The 16034-nt window shown below is 41.0% G+C and overlaps 1 long non-coding RNA gene across 3 annotated transcripts in view; it reads left to right on the forward strand.

Moving 5' to 3' along the window:
• Positions 1-100: 100 nt before the first annotated feature.
• Positions 101-16034, forward strand: part of LOC132006042 (uncharacterized) — a 22443-nt gene continuing 6509 nt past the window's right edge. The window contains exons 1-4 of one of the 3 annotated variants that reach the window (XR_009400965.1): positions 101-493; positions 1647-1759; positions 6662-6804; positions 15625-15670. This is a non-coding gene — a long non-coding RNA (uncharacterized LOC132006042). Of the gene's footprint in view, positions 494-1646; positions 1760-6661; positions 6805-8818; positions 8870-9826; positions 9911-13274; positions 13449-15624; positions 15671-16034 lie in introns of those variants that run through there. The other 2 variants (XR_009400967.1, XR_009400966.1) reach the window with 2 other exon arrangements.

Genomic DNA, 16034 nt, shown 5'->3' on the forward strand with positions numbered 1-16034 from the left:
GGCGCCCGGAGATGGCGTCAAGTGCGTTCCGCCCCCGTCGCGGACAGATGGCGTCACGACCCAGGCCCAAGAGCGACGCCCAGGAGTCCCTGGGAAGGGAGGGAGACGGCCCTTAGCCCCTCGCCCCTTGGCCCCAGCGCCCCCGTGGTAGGAAAACGGGCTCCTCCCCCACGGGAAACAGGGTCACGTGAAAAAGGTTGGGGCGTCTCTCACGCTCTGACCCCACCATGACCCCTGCATTCTCTCTACGCCTGTAAATTCTGGGGGTTCCCGGACAGCCCTGGGGCGTGGCCAGCTGAGACCCTCATTTCCTGGACTTTCGAGGCCTGACAGGTGAAGCCTCCTCCTGGGAACCTCGGGGAACCCCGAGGCGACCTCTGTCCAGGAGAGTAAGAAGATGCCCCTGGAGACCCAGAGTGGAGATGGGGGAGCTCTTTGAGTTGAGAAATGGCTTTGACAGGGATGAGAATGGACGGGATCCAGGATCTAGGAGGTGAACCAAGTAGTGGGAACTTGAGGAATGATAGGAGGGGCTTCAGTACAGTGGGCAGAGGCCTTGACTACTCGGTCAAATATTAGGTCACCATTCATTGCTAATTAACTAGTCACCATCATAGTAACATGAACATCTGATTAACGATAAGTGAACAAGTGAACACCAGTCAAATTCGTGGTTTGATTGAAACCATGTAAAAAAAAGTTCAGCATACAGACAGAAACAAACTAAACTGAGGAAAAAATAAGTTTAACTATTAGAGAGATTGGATCTGAGTGGGGTTTTCCCCCTTTCAGTTTCTGCAAACTCTGTTCACTAAATAACAATTGATTTTTGTTTGATTTTAAAGATACTGGCTGGGCTCTGGTCCCTGCTCTGTAGCTATCGGACCTTGGGAAAATCGTTTTACTACTTTAGACTTAGGTTTCTGCTTCTGCAAAATGAAGAGCTTAAATTAGATGAAGGGATGGGAGTAAAATGTAGATTAAAAGAGCTCTTTATAACCATTTTAAGTGAAAATATAAGCAAATATGTACAGTATGAAATCATGTATTTAATGAAAAGACATTTATGAATCTGTACAGAAAAGGAATGGAAGGCTATGTAACAGCTAGTTAACACTGGTTATCTCTGGAGAGGAAAGGAGCCTTGATTGGTGACCAAAAGATACAAAAGGGACTTATTGTTTGGATTTCGTATGAAAATATTACCTTAGAAATATTAAGATGAGTAAGTTAAAATACAAGTAAAGTTTATGTTCTCTAAGATTCTTTCTAGGGTATCAATAGACCTCAATTTTGGTATTTTCTCACCTGGATGGGCACAAATATCATCAAAATCACTGAATGCTGCCACACACATGCCTTGCACCAGTGGGTGAAACACTGAAGCTACTGATCTGTAACCATCTAATTAGTATTAGTCATGACAGTCATTTTCTCCCTCAGTTTGGCCAAGAAGGAAGTCCTGTGGTTACTCAGTGATTCCGTTTTAGCACTAACTGGAATTCTGGCTTCTAATTCAATACTTAGCTCACTAAATTGGCATTAAAACTACCAAGATTTTTTTTAAAAACTGCCAGGATAGACAAACAAGCCTATACTATCTATCTATTTATTTAATTTTAAAGATTTTATTTATTTATTTGCAGAGAGAGAGAGCACAAGCAGGGGGAAGAGGAAAGGAGGAAGCTGGCTCCCCACTGAGCAGGGAGCTGATACAGAACTTAATCCTAGGACCCTGGGACCATGACCTGAGCTAAAGGTAGATGCTTAACCGACTGAGCCATCCTATGCTCTTTTTTTTTTTTTTTTTAATCGGAGTGATATACATACTGCTTGCTGTCTTTGCCAATTGTTTCCATACCGATAAATTCAAATCAATATAAAACAATCTGCCAAGATAGAGACCCTTTGGATCATACAGGTGTATTCAAGGATAACCATTTCCTCCTAGATTAAGGTATACTCTCAGAGAGTTGGTGTTTCAGACATAATTGAGAGAGCAGACACAGGCAGATGCAAGCAAAAAGAATTTTTTGGCTACCAGCCGTTAACATGATTACATAGCGCAAAGGCGTGTTTGTTTTAAAGACAAAACAAACAAAAAACCCCAAAAAAACAGAATGTTCTGATTGGTGAGACACAGGTGATTCCTGGTTTGGTGTGGCAGTCCCAAAAGAGTGGGTCATATCTCTGCTGTATTCTCTTCTAGAACTCTACTCCAAGCAATCCTCATGTCTTTGTACATATTGACAGTAGGAAGCTCCATAGTGACAGTTTGATAGGAGTATTAGTAATAAGTAAACTAACATGTTTTCGGATTTAAGACGCTAAAATAAGGGGGCGCCTGGGTGGCTCAGTGGGTTAAGCCTCTGCCTTTGGCTCAGGTAATGATCCCAGGGTCCTGGGATCGAGCCCTGCATCAGGCTCTCTGCTCAGCGGGGAGCCTGCTTCCTCCTCTCTCTCTGCCTGCCTCTCTGCCTACTTGTGATCTCTCTGTCCAATAAATAAATAAAATCTTTAAAAAAAAAAGACTCTAAAATAACAAGAAATTCCCTCATTTCCCCCAAAATCTGTGTCATTCTCTGGAATCTGGATAATTCCCTATATCAGTTATTTATAGTAAGTAAACTCAGGGTCTTATTCACTGTAACTGACTCAATGAATAGTTGTTGAATGAAATTTCACAAATATATCTCAAACTGCAAGACTCTCCATGATGATTTTTTTGCTCCCATTTCCTCATTTCTACTCTTACCTGGTTTTGCCTATTTGTTACCTGTTTTCAGTCTCTGTCATCTGAAAGCCCTTCATTTTCTTACACCAAATTTGTTTGTTTAATTTGCACAGAGTTTTACGAACTGATGTAGTGAAAGGAGATTTGTTGGGGTTTTTATTTTCATTAGAAAAAAAATTCCCTGCTCCATAAAAGGAGATTTTTAAAGGTATTTGAGACATTTGGGAACTGAAAAGTTGCAAGTCAATCTGTTTTGTCTACCTCTGCTCTTTCCTTGGATTCCCACTGAATTCCTTTGATGTGTGTAGAATGAATTTGTGTGATGGGAGATTTTTAGCTACTCTGTTGAGAGGAAAACAATGACCACAAAACCCTGCTGGGCTGGTTCTTCTTCTCCCTAAACAGGCACAAGTTTCAGACCAGCTCTCTGTGTTGCCTAGTTCCTCGTTGGTGATTTTTCTACACCTGTCGTACAGGCAGGGGCTATTCAGACAACTACCCCAACTCTTTTTCAATGTTACAGGATCAAACCAGAGAGAAGAGCTGGTAATTTGGGAAACTATGTGTGTCATAACAAGAGAAATAGGTTTTTTTTTTTTTCATACTGTCAGTCTCTTCGCTTGTATTGCTCAGCATGTAAATGTGTCATTGTAGGGAAGAACTTTATCTTTGAATTCCGATGGCAGAAACAACAATCTCAAGTGTAGGTTGAAGTTCTAGAAATACTTGGCAGATTTAGCTTCCCCAAGACATGTGTTGGTGCCTGGTATTAGATGATTTTTCAAAAGCTTTTCTAGATGCCCAAATGTAGAAATGTGCCATTTTCAAGCTTCTGTTTTGTCTGTCTTCTCTGAACAATGCTGTGTCCTTATTTCCACATGCTTTTAATGTTATATACCCTCTCAAGATTCCAATGGGGATTTCCCTTTCAAATTCATTAATATTTTATTTACAAGGAGGTCTTGGAATTTCTCTGTAAGTGACTAATACATCCTTTGGGGAAGGGAATCTTGATCTGCTGTTTGCTTCCTCAGACACTTGCCAAAGGCTTTCATTTTTATCAGAAACTTCCTGCACAACTCTGAAAATTTGCAGTCAGAACACTGACAATTGAAATAAACCAAAGGAAACCTAACCCTTACTTGAATTGTAAGAGTCCTATCTGGGGAGTTGGGCCACAGAGAAGGCGTACATTTAGACTGTTGCTCAGCAGACAGGAATTCCTTACAGGAGCCTACTGAATGAATAAAGTAGATGTGGAAAAATTAATGCCCCATAACACTGATAACTCTTCCTCTGTGAAACTGGCTCGGCAAGGTGATTTGTGAGCTGCTGTGCCTTGTGGTGGAATCATGTTCATCTCTGAACATGAACATCTTCCAAGGCAATCGCCCTTCAGGTCAACTTTCTACTGGTTGTCAGTAGCCTGAAACTCCTGGAAAAAATGAAAAGTGAGTGAACAGTTCAGACAGCACAACAAGCTGCTTCTCATCACTGAGCACTGCCCTCCCACACCCCATAGATCTCCTGAGATGTTACTTAGCAATTCTGGAATTCAAAGGAATGTGGCTGACTTGTGGGAATGATGATTATAGTGATCAAATCACTTAAAACTTTGCAAAGACTGTTCTGTATCTTGATGGTATCGGTACCAGTATTTTAGTTTTGCAAGATGTAATCCCTGCATGAAACTAAGTAAAGGGTACTCTGGATCTTTATTACTACTCACAAACTGCGCGTCAATCTATGATGATCGCAAAATAAGAAGTTTAATTTAAGAAAAAAATTTCCAAAGATTTCAAATGAAAAACAATGTCCAGAATCCTGGACTCTTCTTCATCAAAGTAGAGAACTTTATCTAGTCAAGCCGTTTCAAATGTGCAGGTGCTATTAAGTTTGAGCTGAAGGGGGAATTATTCTGGAAGGGCTTCCTTATGTTTTTTTAACACGCCAAAAAAGAAAGAAAAAAGCTATTTCTTCTGTCAGGTGACAGCTCAAGTAGTGTTAGACCCATGAGCTGGGGTAGTAGCTGACAAGTGTCGTCTTCTTTCTTTGAATCCAACTTATTTTCTGTTGCCTCTTGTTCTTTCCTCATTTCAATGGGTCACATGAACCTCAAAAAACTGCAAAAAAAAAAAAAAACGATGATCTCTGATTATGAGGAAGGTTCAGGTAAAACAAGTTTTGCTTGTGCATGCAATTTTCTGAGTGCCCCTCAAATAGCACTATTTACTATTGAATTACTGTCATCTGTTGGTTGGTGGAGAGGAAGCTATTCCTTAAACTTCCAGATTGATTTTTGGGCATTCTTGAGACAAATAGGGGCCTAAGAAAAAATACCTTAAACAAAGAAAATTTAGGCAAGCCCAGTGGTACCCATCATTGTTACCGTGAACCATGATGATGATATTGGTGGTATACACAGAACTTGTGAATTTTCAACTGCATGCCCATGTGTCCTCTTATTTGATCCTGGCAATTCAGTGACACATATAATTATTCAAATAAATTATATCCTTTTTTTTTTTTTAACAAATGATGTGTAAACTTGGAGTGCTGGAGTGATTTGAGGTAAATAAAGCAAATTAGCCCTGTCTTACCTAAACTTAGTACTCTTTAAAGGGAGACAGTTATCTTGGCTTTCTATCACTCCAGGGTTCTATTTTTTCTTTTTTTTTAAGATTTTATTTATTTATTTGACAGAGAGAGAGGTCACAAGTAAGCAGAGAGGCAGAGAAAGAGAGGGGAAGCAGGCTCCCTGCTGAGCAGAGAGCCCAATCCTGGGCTCAAACCCAGGACCCTGGGATCATGACCTGAGTGGAAGGCAGAGGCTTTAACCCACTGAGCCACCCAGGCGCCCTCCAGGGTTCTATTTTAAACACAAACTATAACCTGGGCACACAATAAGTGTTTGCCAATATTAGTAGTGATGTAACAACAATTCAGTATTTAACTGAAACAAGTCCAGTTCTACTGTAATTTCTTTTCCCTGTGACATCTAAAGCAGAGAATAGTTTCCTACTTTGGACATGGCTAAGCAGACTTTCAAGCACTGAGCTTTGTGTTTATTTCAGATTCAAAGTAGTCTCATGTCAAGATTTGCTTGCAATGACCAGAGTAGCTCTGTTCCTGATTAGAAGGTGAGCATGGTTCGGTGAACAGATGGGTTACATAGTTAGGAGGCTCAGGTTTTCCTGATTTGTGAAATGCCTGTTTCCCCAGGCTCAGTCATCAGTTGATAAAACAAGGTGGTAAGACTTATCTCAGTGGATTGACCTGGGACAGGTTCCATTTGTTACCTCCCCAGCATGACTCAGCTTGTTCATTTTACTGTCATACTGTGGTGAAAAAGCACAGGATCTTGCAGTTTGAAGATTGGGCCTTGTTCTAATTCAGTCACTCCTAAGCATGTGACCCCTGGCAAGCCATTTAACCTCTCAGTATCTCAGTTTTCTCAGCTGTAAAATGCAAATAGCAATTTGAGCCTCACACAAGTGCACAAGTGTTGCAGGGTCAAATGGAACTGTATATATGAAAACAGTTTCTTATTTTTTTTTTTAAAGATTGTATTTATTTATTTGACAGAGAGAAATCACAAGTAGATGGAGAGGCAGGCAGAGAGAGAGAGAGGAGGAAGCAGGCTCCTGCTGAGCAGAGAGCCCGATGCGGGACTCGATCCCAGGACCCTGAGATCATGACCTGAGCCGAAGGCAGCGGCTTAACCCACTGAGCCACCCAGGCGCCCCTCTTATTTTTTTTTAAGATTCAATTTTTAAGTAATCTTTACACCCAACATGGGGCTTGAACCCACAAACCTGAGATCAGGAGTTGCATGATCCACCAACTGACCCAACCAGGTGTCCCTGAGGACAGTTTATTATTTTTTGTGTGTAATTTTTAAAAAAAGTTTATTCATTTATTTTTCAGAGAGAGAGCACAGCAGGGGGAACAGTAGGCAGAGGGAGAAGTAAGCTCCCCGTTCAGCAAGGAACCTGATGTGGGGCTCGATCCCAGGACCCTGGATCATGACTTGAGCTGAAGGCAGACGCCCAACCGACTGAGCCTCCCAGGTATCCTGAGGACAGTTTTTTTTAAATGCAAAGCACTTCATGCGTCCTCTTTTTAAATAACCTTTTTATTATGGGGGTGTCTGGGCGGTTCAGTCAGTTAAGCGTCTTTCTTTAGCTAAGGTCATGATCTCAGGGTCCTGGGATTGAGCCCCACCTAAGACTCTGCGCTCAGTGGGGAATCTGCTTGTTCCTTTGCCCCTATCCCCACTCTTGCCCTCTCTCTCAAATAAATAAAATCTTTAAATAAGCTTTTTATTACAAAAATAATAATTGTTCACTGCGGGACATTTTAGAAAAGCAAGACAAGCTGAAAGGGTAAAACAAAGACCACTCATCAAAGCACCCTGTAGAGCTGTAGGCCTTCAACAGGTGTCAGAATTAGAGAGCTTGTTCAAACACAAATTGCTGGACTCCCTTCCAGAGTTTCTGACTCAGTATTTCTGGGGTGGGCCCCAAGAATCTGCAGCCCTAACAGGTTCCCAGGTGATGCTGGTGTTACTGATCTGGCGATAACCCCTTGAGAACCACTGACCTAGTGCAAAACACTGATAACTTTATATATGCATATATAGTGTATATTTTTATTGTTTTTATTAAAACACTGTTTCACCCTATCATATAACCTGCCTTTTTATATTCAACGAACTCCACTTTGTACATGCATTTTTCTTTTTTTTTTTTTTAAGATTTTATTTATTTATTTGACAGACAGAGATCACAAGTAGGTAGAGAGGCAGGCAGAGAGAGAGGGGGAAGCATGCTCCCTGCTCAGCAGAGAGCCCAATGCGGGACTTGATTCCAGGACCCTGCGATCATGACCTGAGCCGAAGGCAGCAGCTTAACCCACTGAGCCACCCAGGCGCCCCTGTACATGCATTTTTCTGTACATGTGCTTCCTGCTGCTACCGAAAGAAAGCAAGAAAGCAAGGAAAGACATTGCTGACTATCTGGCTGCTGGGAAGGGTGAATGAGCTCAGATCTGAGTGGAAGACATTATCCGAGAAGACTACCTCATGGAGGCCATGGAGATCCGGGAACTACATTCTGATCTGCTGCTGGCTTGGTTTAGCTTGATCCAAGCCACAAAGTAAGACCTATGGAATCTGAACCATTCTTTTAGGCTCAAGGGGATGAGAGAACATCCCTGCCCCATAGTGAGGAAGAGGGTGGGCTTCAACTTGTTGATACTCTGCCAAAGGACTTTGTCTCTAATTTTTATAGGAAGAAGTAATGCTGTTTGAAGAGACTAGGTCAGTCCAAAGAGCTGTTTTTAGAATCATATGGTTGTCTTTTTCCCCCTGAACTTGTAGAAAAGTGGGAAAATATAAACAAAAAAATGAATCCATAATCACCGAGTCTGGAGCTAAGAATTTTGGTGTATTTCTTTCAGTCTGTATATGTATTTCTGTATTTATCTGTGTTGTATAAACACATTGTGTGTGTGTGTGTGTGTGTGTGTATAGTTACATATACCTATATGTACGTATAAGTATGTATTCTAATTTCAGTTAAGAGGAATTATTTGACATATTTTGAACATTGTCCATGGGCTACCTTTTATTTATTTATTTATTTATTTATTTATTAGAGATTTTATTTATTTATTTGTCAGAGAGAGAGTTGGCACAAGCAGGGGGAGTGGCAGGCAGAGGGAGAAGCAGGCTTCCTCTTGAACAAAGAGCCTGATGAGGGGCCCAATCCCAGAACCCTGGGACCATGACCTGTGCCAAAGGCAGATGCTTAACCAACTGAGCCACCCAGGCTCCCCTACATTCTTTTTAAATATTTTATTCATCTATTTATTCATTTATTAAAGAGAGGGTGCAGGAACAGGGAGGAGGGGCAGAAGAAGAAGCCTAATCCCAGATCCCTTCAGAGATCATGACCTGAGTTGAAGACAGATGCTTAACCAACTGAGCCACCCAGGCACCTCCATGGGCTACCTTTGAAGCAGGGGCGGGGGTGGGGGGAGAAACATAAAACCCTGTGTTGCCTAACTTTGTGATTTTCTTAGGGAACTGGATTCTGGTCTCACTGAATCTGTGTCTGCACTAATCTGGACAGCCCTGCCCTCCAGTCAGAGGTACCTGAGTTGAAAATAGTAAGTGTAGGGGTTCCTGGGTGGCTCAGTGGGTTAAGCCTCTGCCTTTGGCTCACATTATGATCCCAGGGTGCTGGGATTGAGCCCAGCATCAAACTCTCTGCACAGTAGGGTGTCTGCTTCCCTCCCCCACCACCCCTTCTCCTCTCTGTCTACTTGTGATCTCTCTGTCAAATAAATAAATAATTTTTTTTTTTTAAAGAAAATATTAAGTCTAAAAGTTTTCACTGCCTGTGCTACGACTGTAGGTGAGGGCATCACTAGTGCTTCTTGTTTGGAATTGTGGGATTAGTTCAAGGAATCCTCTTTTCTCCTAAAGGACAATGATAAAAGTTTTTTCTCCTGCTAGTCTTTGAGTGAAAGAATGGTTTTCTTTTAATGGCAATAATAGATACAAATAAATAAACCTCACCTAAAAAAAATAAAGCAAAATTTGAAATTGGATTTCTTTTGTGTGGAGAACAGGAATCCTAATTTATAAGGTGTTTACAATTAGAGTTTCTAAGTTTAACGTTTATCAGATATTTAAAAACAAAGCAAAGCACTTGTTAAATGTTGCTGCTGCTGCTGTTTTGATGCTAAAAGAATATAATTCCAGGGGCACCTGGGTGGCTCAGTGGGTTAAAGCCTCTGCCTTCGGCTCAGGTCATGATCCCAGGGTCCTGGGATCGAGCCCCACATCGGGCTCTTTGCTCAGCGGGGAGCCTGCTTCCTCCTCTCTCTCTATCTGACTCTCTGCCTACTTGTGATTTCTGTCTGTCAAATAAATAAATAAAATATTAAAAAAAAAAAAAGAATATAATTCCCATGAGGTAATATGAAAGTGATTTTTGCTCTTTTGGTGGTTCTTCATCTCAAGCAAATTTGCCATAACTTGATGAGTTTTGCCTTTATTTCTTTCTTGCTGATGGTTTGCCCCAGGTATCTAATCAGCCACGTGCCAAGTACAGCCAAGAATATGGCCAGCTGTGTTGAACCAACGAGATTGGAACTGTCAGCTCTCAGGTAGTACTCTTACAGAGACACATTTTTCTATGTCAAGAAATCTAGGAAAAGAACACTTAATTTTCTGCAGACTGCAAGATGTTTAGAAATACGTTTTGCATTGGAGGCAGAGCATTTTAGATTAGGGAACTCAGATGCTTATCAAAAAACTAGCCTCAAGCCAACTGAGATGGTTCCTTTATGAAGAAGGCATAGATTTTCCTAAATGAAACTGGCCTAGTGATATGAAGGAAGTTAATAAACTTAGAAGCTTCAGCTTTTGGACATCTTCCATCAGGACCACACACGTAAAATTCAGCACTGACATTCAGCTGAGACACAGAGATCTGGCTGCAGTGTTGTTTAATGCTGGCAAACGCTCTCAGCCTCTAGCGTGTCCAATTTTTTTTTTAAGATTTTATTTATTTATTTGACAGAGAGATCACAAGCGGGCAGAGAGGCAGGCAGAGAGAGAGAGAGAGAGAAGCATGCTCCCTGCTGAGCAGAGAGCCCTGGGATCATGACCTGAGCCAAAGGCAGAGGCTTAACCCACTGAGCCACCCAGGTCCCCCCAGCGTGTCCATTCTGATTGGATGGTGCCCTGCTGTGCTGGTTGCTGAGTGTGTTGTATCACCTCTAAATTCAAATAAGTATAAAGTCGGAATTCTTGAGTCAAAGTATTTTTTATTATGTTTATTTTCTTCCTCTTATTTTACTTGGTCTGAGGCTCTTTCATCCCAGGAGAGGTTTGCCATATTACATAAATTAAACTATTTTTGTTTCCAAATTTGTAGATATGTGTGTGACCAAGTCTGTTGTGTTCTTTTTTTTTTTTTTAAAGATTTTTTCTTTATTTATCTGACAGAGATCACAAGTAGGCAGAGAGGCAGGCAGAGAGAGATGAGGAAGCAGGCTACCTGCAGAGCAGAAAGCCCGATGTGGGGCTCGATCCCAGGACCCCGGGATCATGACCTGAGCCGAAGGCAGAGGCTTAACCCACTGAGCCACCCAGGTGCCCCTGTTGTGTTCTTTATCTTGTAGCTCATGTGTAAATTAAATGTGAACATTATATGTTCTAGTAGAACAACAGCTGATAGAAATTGCTAAGAACTATAATGTGTCATATAAATCCAGGCAGCCATTATGGTGAGTACTTTCAGAAAGGGAGACTTGACTTACAGCTGAGGTTTTAATTGTGCACCACAAGATTTTTTTTTTTCCTGCTTAGGAATGTGGCTTTCAGAGTAACCCTGGCAGGAATGTAAAGCAGGTGACATTTGCACCTTTTCTCTGCCCACATACTTTTCCTAACAGAGCTCGACTTTTGCTGTCACATGTCCCTTATAAACTGGTAACACTGGAGTAGAAAATAAAGATGAAGATATCTTTAGAATGTACTTGTGTAAAAAACAAATAAAAACAAAACACGGGGCACCTGGGTGGCTCAGTGGGTTAAGAGTCTGCCTTCGGCTCAAGTCATGATCTCAGGGCTCTAGGATGGAGCCCCGCATCAGGCTCTCTGCTCAGCAGGGAGCCTGCTTCCCCCTCTCTCTCTGCTGGCCTCTTTGTCAACTTGTGATCTCTCTCTGTCAAATAAATAAATAAAATCTTTTAAAAATATACACACACACACACATACACACAGAAATGTGTTAAACATTTTTGTTCTTAAGATCTCGATTTTATCCCCCCAGAGATAGTTTGCATTTTAATAAAGGACTCTTGGATTAAGGGCTGCAAGATCCTAGAGTATAAAGCACCCTCTTTTGGTGTTGGTTAAGAGTATGAGTTCAGTAGTGAAATGGCCTATATTCAGATCCTAGATTCACCATTTATTAACTGTGAGACTTTGGGCAAAGGGCTTACCCTTCCAAAGACTCAGTCCTCTAAACTTTAAGAAGGGAGATGATTGGGGCGCCTTGGTGGCTCAGTCCTTAAGCGTCTGCCTTCTACTCAAGTCATGATCCTGGGGTCCTGGGGTCAGGCTCTGCACTGAGCCTCTCATCAAGCCCGCCATCAAGACCCACATCGAGACCCACATCAGGCTCCTTGCTCAGCAGGAAGCCTGCTTCTCCCTCTCCCACTCCCCCTGCTGTGTTCCCTCTCTCGCTGTGTCTTTCTGTCAAATAAATAAATCTTGAAAAATAAAAGGGGGGGATGATCATAGTTAATAATTATTACCAAATCTCATAAGTTCATTGAGATTATTAAATGAGCTAATATGAATAAGGAAGTTAAATGCAATGCATGGCATATAACCAATGCAATCAAGTTTTGCTTTTTGTCATCATCACTGACGGTGGTTTAAGCTTCCAGAAGGTAGCCATGGAGTGTTTTAGGGCAAGAGGGATATCCCTGTAATGCCTTTGAATTGCTGAGGGAGAAGAAGAAGCAGACTTCCCGCTGACCGGGACTTGGGGGTGGGGCTCAATCCCAGGACCCTAAGATCATGACCAGAGCTGAAGTCAGACACTTAACCAACGGAGCCACTTAAAGGCCCCATTCCACTGGCTTTTTATTTCACTTCCAGTAACAGGCAGCAGCTTTCCTCGGACCAAGGAGGCCGCCCATAGGCACTCTCATCTCTTCTCTCTGCCCTCATTCTCTCTGTTCTCTCCTCTGTTTACTCTGCCTCAGCCACACGGGCCTCTTCCTGCTTCTTCAAACACACATGCTGATTCCCACCTCAGGACCTTTGTACTTCCGGTACTCTGCGTTCTCTAGCTATCTGCCCTGTCCCTTGCTTACTTCCTTCAGGTCTGCACTTTTTTTTTTTTAATTTTTTTCTCTGAGTCCCTTCCCGGCTACCTTCTCTGAAATGTCCACCTCTTCCCTCTTTTCTGCTTTATGTTTTTTTTCTCTATCGCTCTTATCTCCAACATACTGTACCATTCACTTAGTGATCTTGTTTATATGTTTTGTCCCCTGGAATATCAGTTGTATATGGACAGGGACATCTGTCTGTTTTGTTTACTGTAGTATCCCTAGCCCTGTGCAGACTTTACGTTAAGTGGTCAATGGATTCTGTCAAACGAGGGAATAAATCCAGACTTTGCCACCGCTAAAGCTTGGTGAACCTTCTTGTCGATCTATCTATGCATATTTATGTGTAGCTCTTAATCACTGAGGTACCACAGGGTCCGACCCTCAAAACGTAGTCATTGAAAGAGAGAAAGAAGCAGCTTGTGGGCCAGAGGCTTGAAGCCTGCTTTAACAGTCATTGACTTATACTAGAGTCTAAACTGCATGGGGGTAGGAACTATGTCTCTTTGCTCACCACTTCTTCGCCTGTGTTTCCAAGAATGTTTGGCAGATGGTAGGTATTGCAATAAACAAATGTGTGATAAACTGAGAACCCAATGTGATTCTTACCTTCTTGCCTCAGGAGGAAGCCCCGACAGACCTGGTCAGTATTGGATTCACTGAGGATGTCAGGAAAGGTGCCCTTGGCAGAACTGGTGGAACTTTAGCAAAAACCAGTGATCCTCTCAAGGCATCGCCAGTATCTGCACTGGGGCCCTTTCCTATGAGATCCCCGGCCCCTTGTTTCTCATACCTTCCTCCTGAAAGACAGGTCAGTACAGTAATGGGAAACTGAATCTGGAATGCTAGTGGTAGAATATATTTCTACATCGGCTTTTTGAATGGTACAATAACCCTTGTGAAGTTTTTAAGGCCAGGGGGCATATTTACAGTCAGTTAGGTGACATTTGATGTGTTTTTATGCTGAACTCATGAGACATAGGCCGATGGTCTTTTACCATCCTCTTGATAATACCACAATATGGATGCAGGAACATTTTTATGAGCTGGACAAATCTGAAAGTCTTTAATGTACAGTGATTTAGACTCATTTTTTTTAAGATTTTATTTATTTATTTGTCAGAGAGAGAGACAACAAGCACAGGCAGACAGAGTGGCAGGCAGAGTCAAAGGGAGAAGCAGGCTCCCCGCAGAGAAAGGAGCCGGATGTGGGACTCGATCCCAGGACGCTGGGATCATGACCTGAGCCGAAGGCAGCCGCTTAACCAACTGAGGCACCCAGGCATCCCTAGACTCATGTTTTAATATTTAATTTATATGTGGTGAAAACAGTTTACTCTCTTATTGAAAATAGTATAAAAATCTCAGAACTTTATATGTATAAATCTAGAAAAATAAAATAAAAAGAAGTTCAGGAGCCATTGACATTAATATTCTTTATTCTCTGTTCCTTCAGTATGAAGTCAAGAGAAATTGTTTTTATTCTTTTTACCTTGCTAGGCATTTCTGACCCCATGGAACTCTTTTTTAAAGATTTTATATTTCAGACATAATTTAGCTCTGATCTTCCTTGTTGAAATTTTTGTCTGAACCACACCTTGTGTACTGCTCAGCTTCCAGTCTTGGAATGCAAGTACTCTGATTTAAAATAAAAAAAGAATTATAATCTCTAGCTCTGTCTATGTCATTGCAAATGGCAGGATTTCATTCCCTTTATGTCTGAATAATATTCCATTGTGTATATATGCCACATCTTGTTTATCTTTTGATGGGCACTTGGGCTGCTTCCGTATCTTGGCTATTGTAAATAATGCTGTTATAAGTCATTCAGAGAAAGACAAATACCATATGATTTCACTCATACGTGGAATTTAAGAAAAAACAGCAGAAGGAAAAAGAAGAGACACAGAGAGACAAACCAAGAAAGAGTCTTAACTATAGAGAACAAACTGATGCTTGCCAGAGGGGAGGTGAAATGGGGTGCGTGAAATAGGTGAGGGGGATTAAGGAGCGCACTTGTTGTGATGATCACCAGGTATTGTATGAAATTGTTGAATTGCTGTATTGTACACCTGAGACTAATATAACACTTCCCATGTTGACTAAATGGAGTGAAACTAAAACCTTAAAGAAGAAAAATAAAAATGAAAAAGAAAACTTTATTATGGAAATTTTAAACATATAGAAAATTAGAATAATATAATGAACTTCCAGGTACCCATCAATTTTAACAGTTGTCAACATTCTGCTTCTTTTATTTCTTCTATCTCTCTCCTCCTGACACTTTTTTTTGTGTGTGGGGAAGAAGGAATTTAAAGCAAATCTCAGACGTCATATAATTTCACCCATAAATAATTCAGTATATATTCAGTATATATTTCTAACACATACCCTTTGTTTTTACAATATAAAACAATGCCATTATGATGCCCAATACAATTAAAATAATTCCTTAATATTAATTCCTTAATAAATCCTTAATACTCAATATACATTATATTTTATTTATTCTCAGAAATATATTTTTGCAGCTTTTTGTTGAAATAAAGATCCAGAAGGATCCAAAAAGATCTACACACTGTATTTGCCAATATATCTTTAAAATCTTTTCATCCTAGCACTCCCTTCTTCCTGCTTGTCCTTTTCTCCTCACCACTTATTTATTGAAAAAAGGGTCCTCTGGCTTTATTAAACCGAATCATCTTTCACAAGTAGCATCTCCAGGCTTAAAGATAAAAGATTTCCCAATTCTTATTTGAGACCACATGTGGCAAAAGAAGAAAAACTCATAGTCACTCCTAAAGCTAATTTCCAGAAGGCATTAAAAAAAATTCCCTTTCACAGAAAGGAAGCTTGACTGTGATTAAGTTAACTTAAGTTAATTATATGAAATATTTACTGAAGGCTTACTATGAAAAATTGTGTGTTTGGAACTCCAACCAATCATATCCCAATGTTCTTTTTTCTTTCAGAGTGACTCCTATAAGAAGAATGATTTGTTTCCTTCACTGGTTCCTAGTAAGTATAGGGAATGCTGGTAGAAACTGGAATTGCTTAATATCTGTTGAAGTTTTCCAGTTGTTATAAGACTATTCCTTGGGGTGCTTGGGTGGCTCAGTCAGGTAAGCATCTGACCCTTGATCTAAGCTCAGGTCTTGATCTTGGGGTTGTGAGTTCAAGCCCCACATAGGACTCCATGTGCCCCACTTAAGAAAAAAAAACTATTTCTCCATAGGTGAGAGAAGGTTATTAGTGATTGACTAGGAGTACAGTGGGTTCCTTTATAGTAGCTAACAGTTTTCAAAGTGTATATAGATCTCTGAGAGATCTTTAACACACACACACACACACACACACACACACACACACACACACACACACA

This window comes from Mustela nigripes, chromosome 17 (assembly GCF_022355385.1).
Source record: "Mustela nigripes isolate SB6536 chromosome 17, MUSNIG.SB6536, whole genome shotgun sequence".
In the NCBI taxonomy this organism is placed as follows: domain Eukaryota; kingdom Metazoa; phylum Chordata; class Mammalia; order Carnivora; family Mustelidae; genus Mustela; species Mustela nigripes.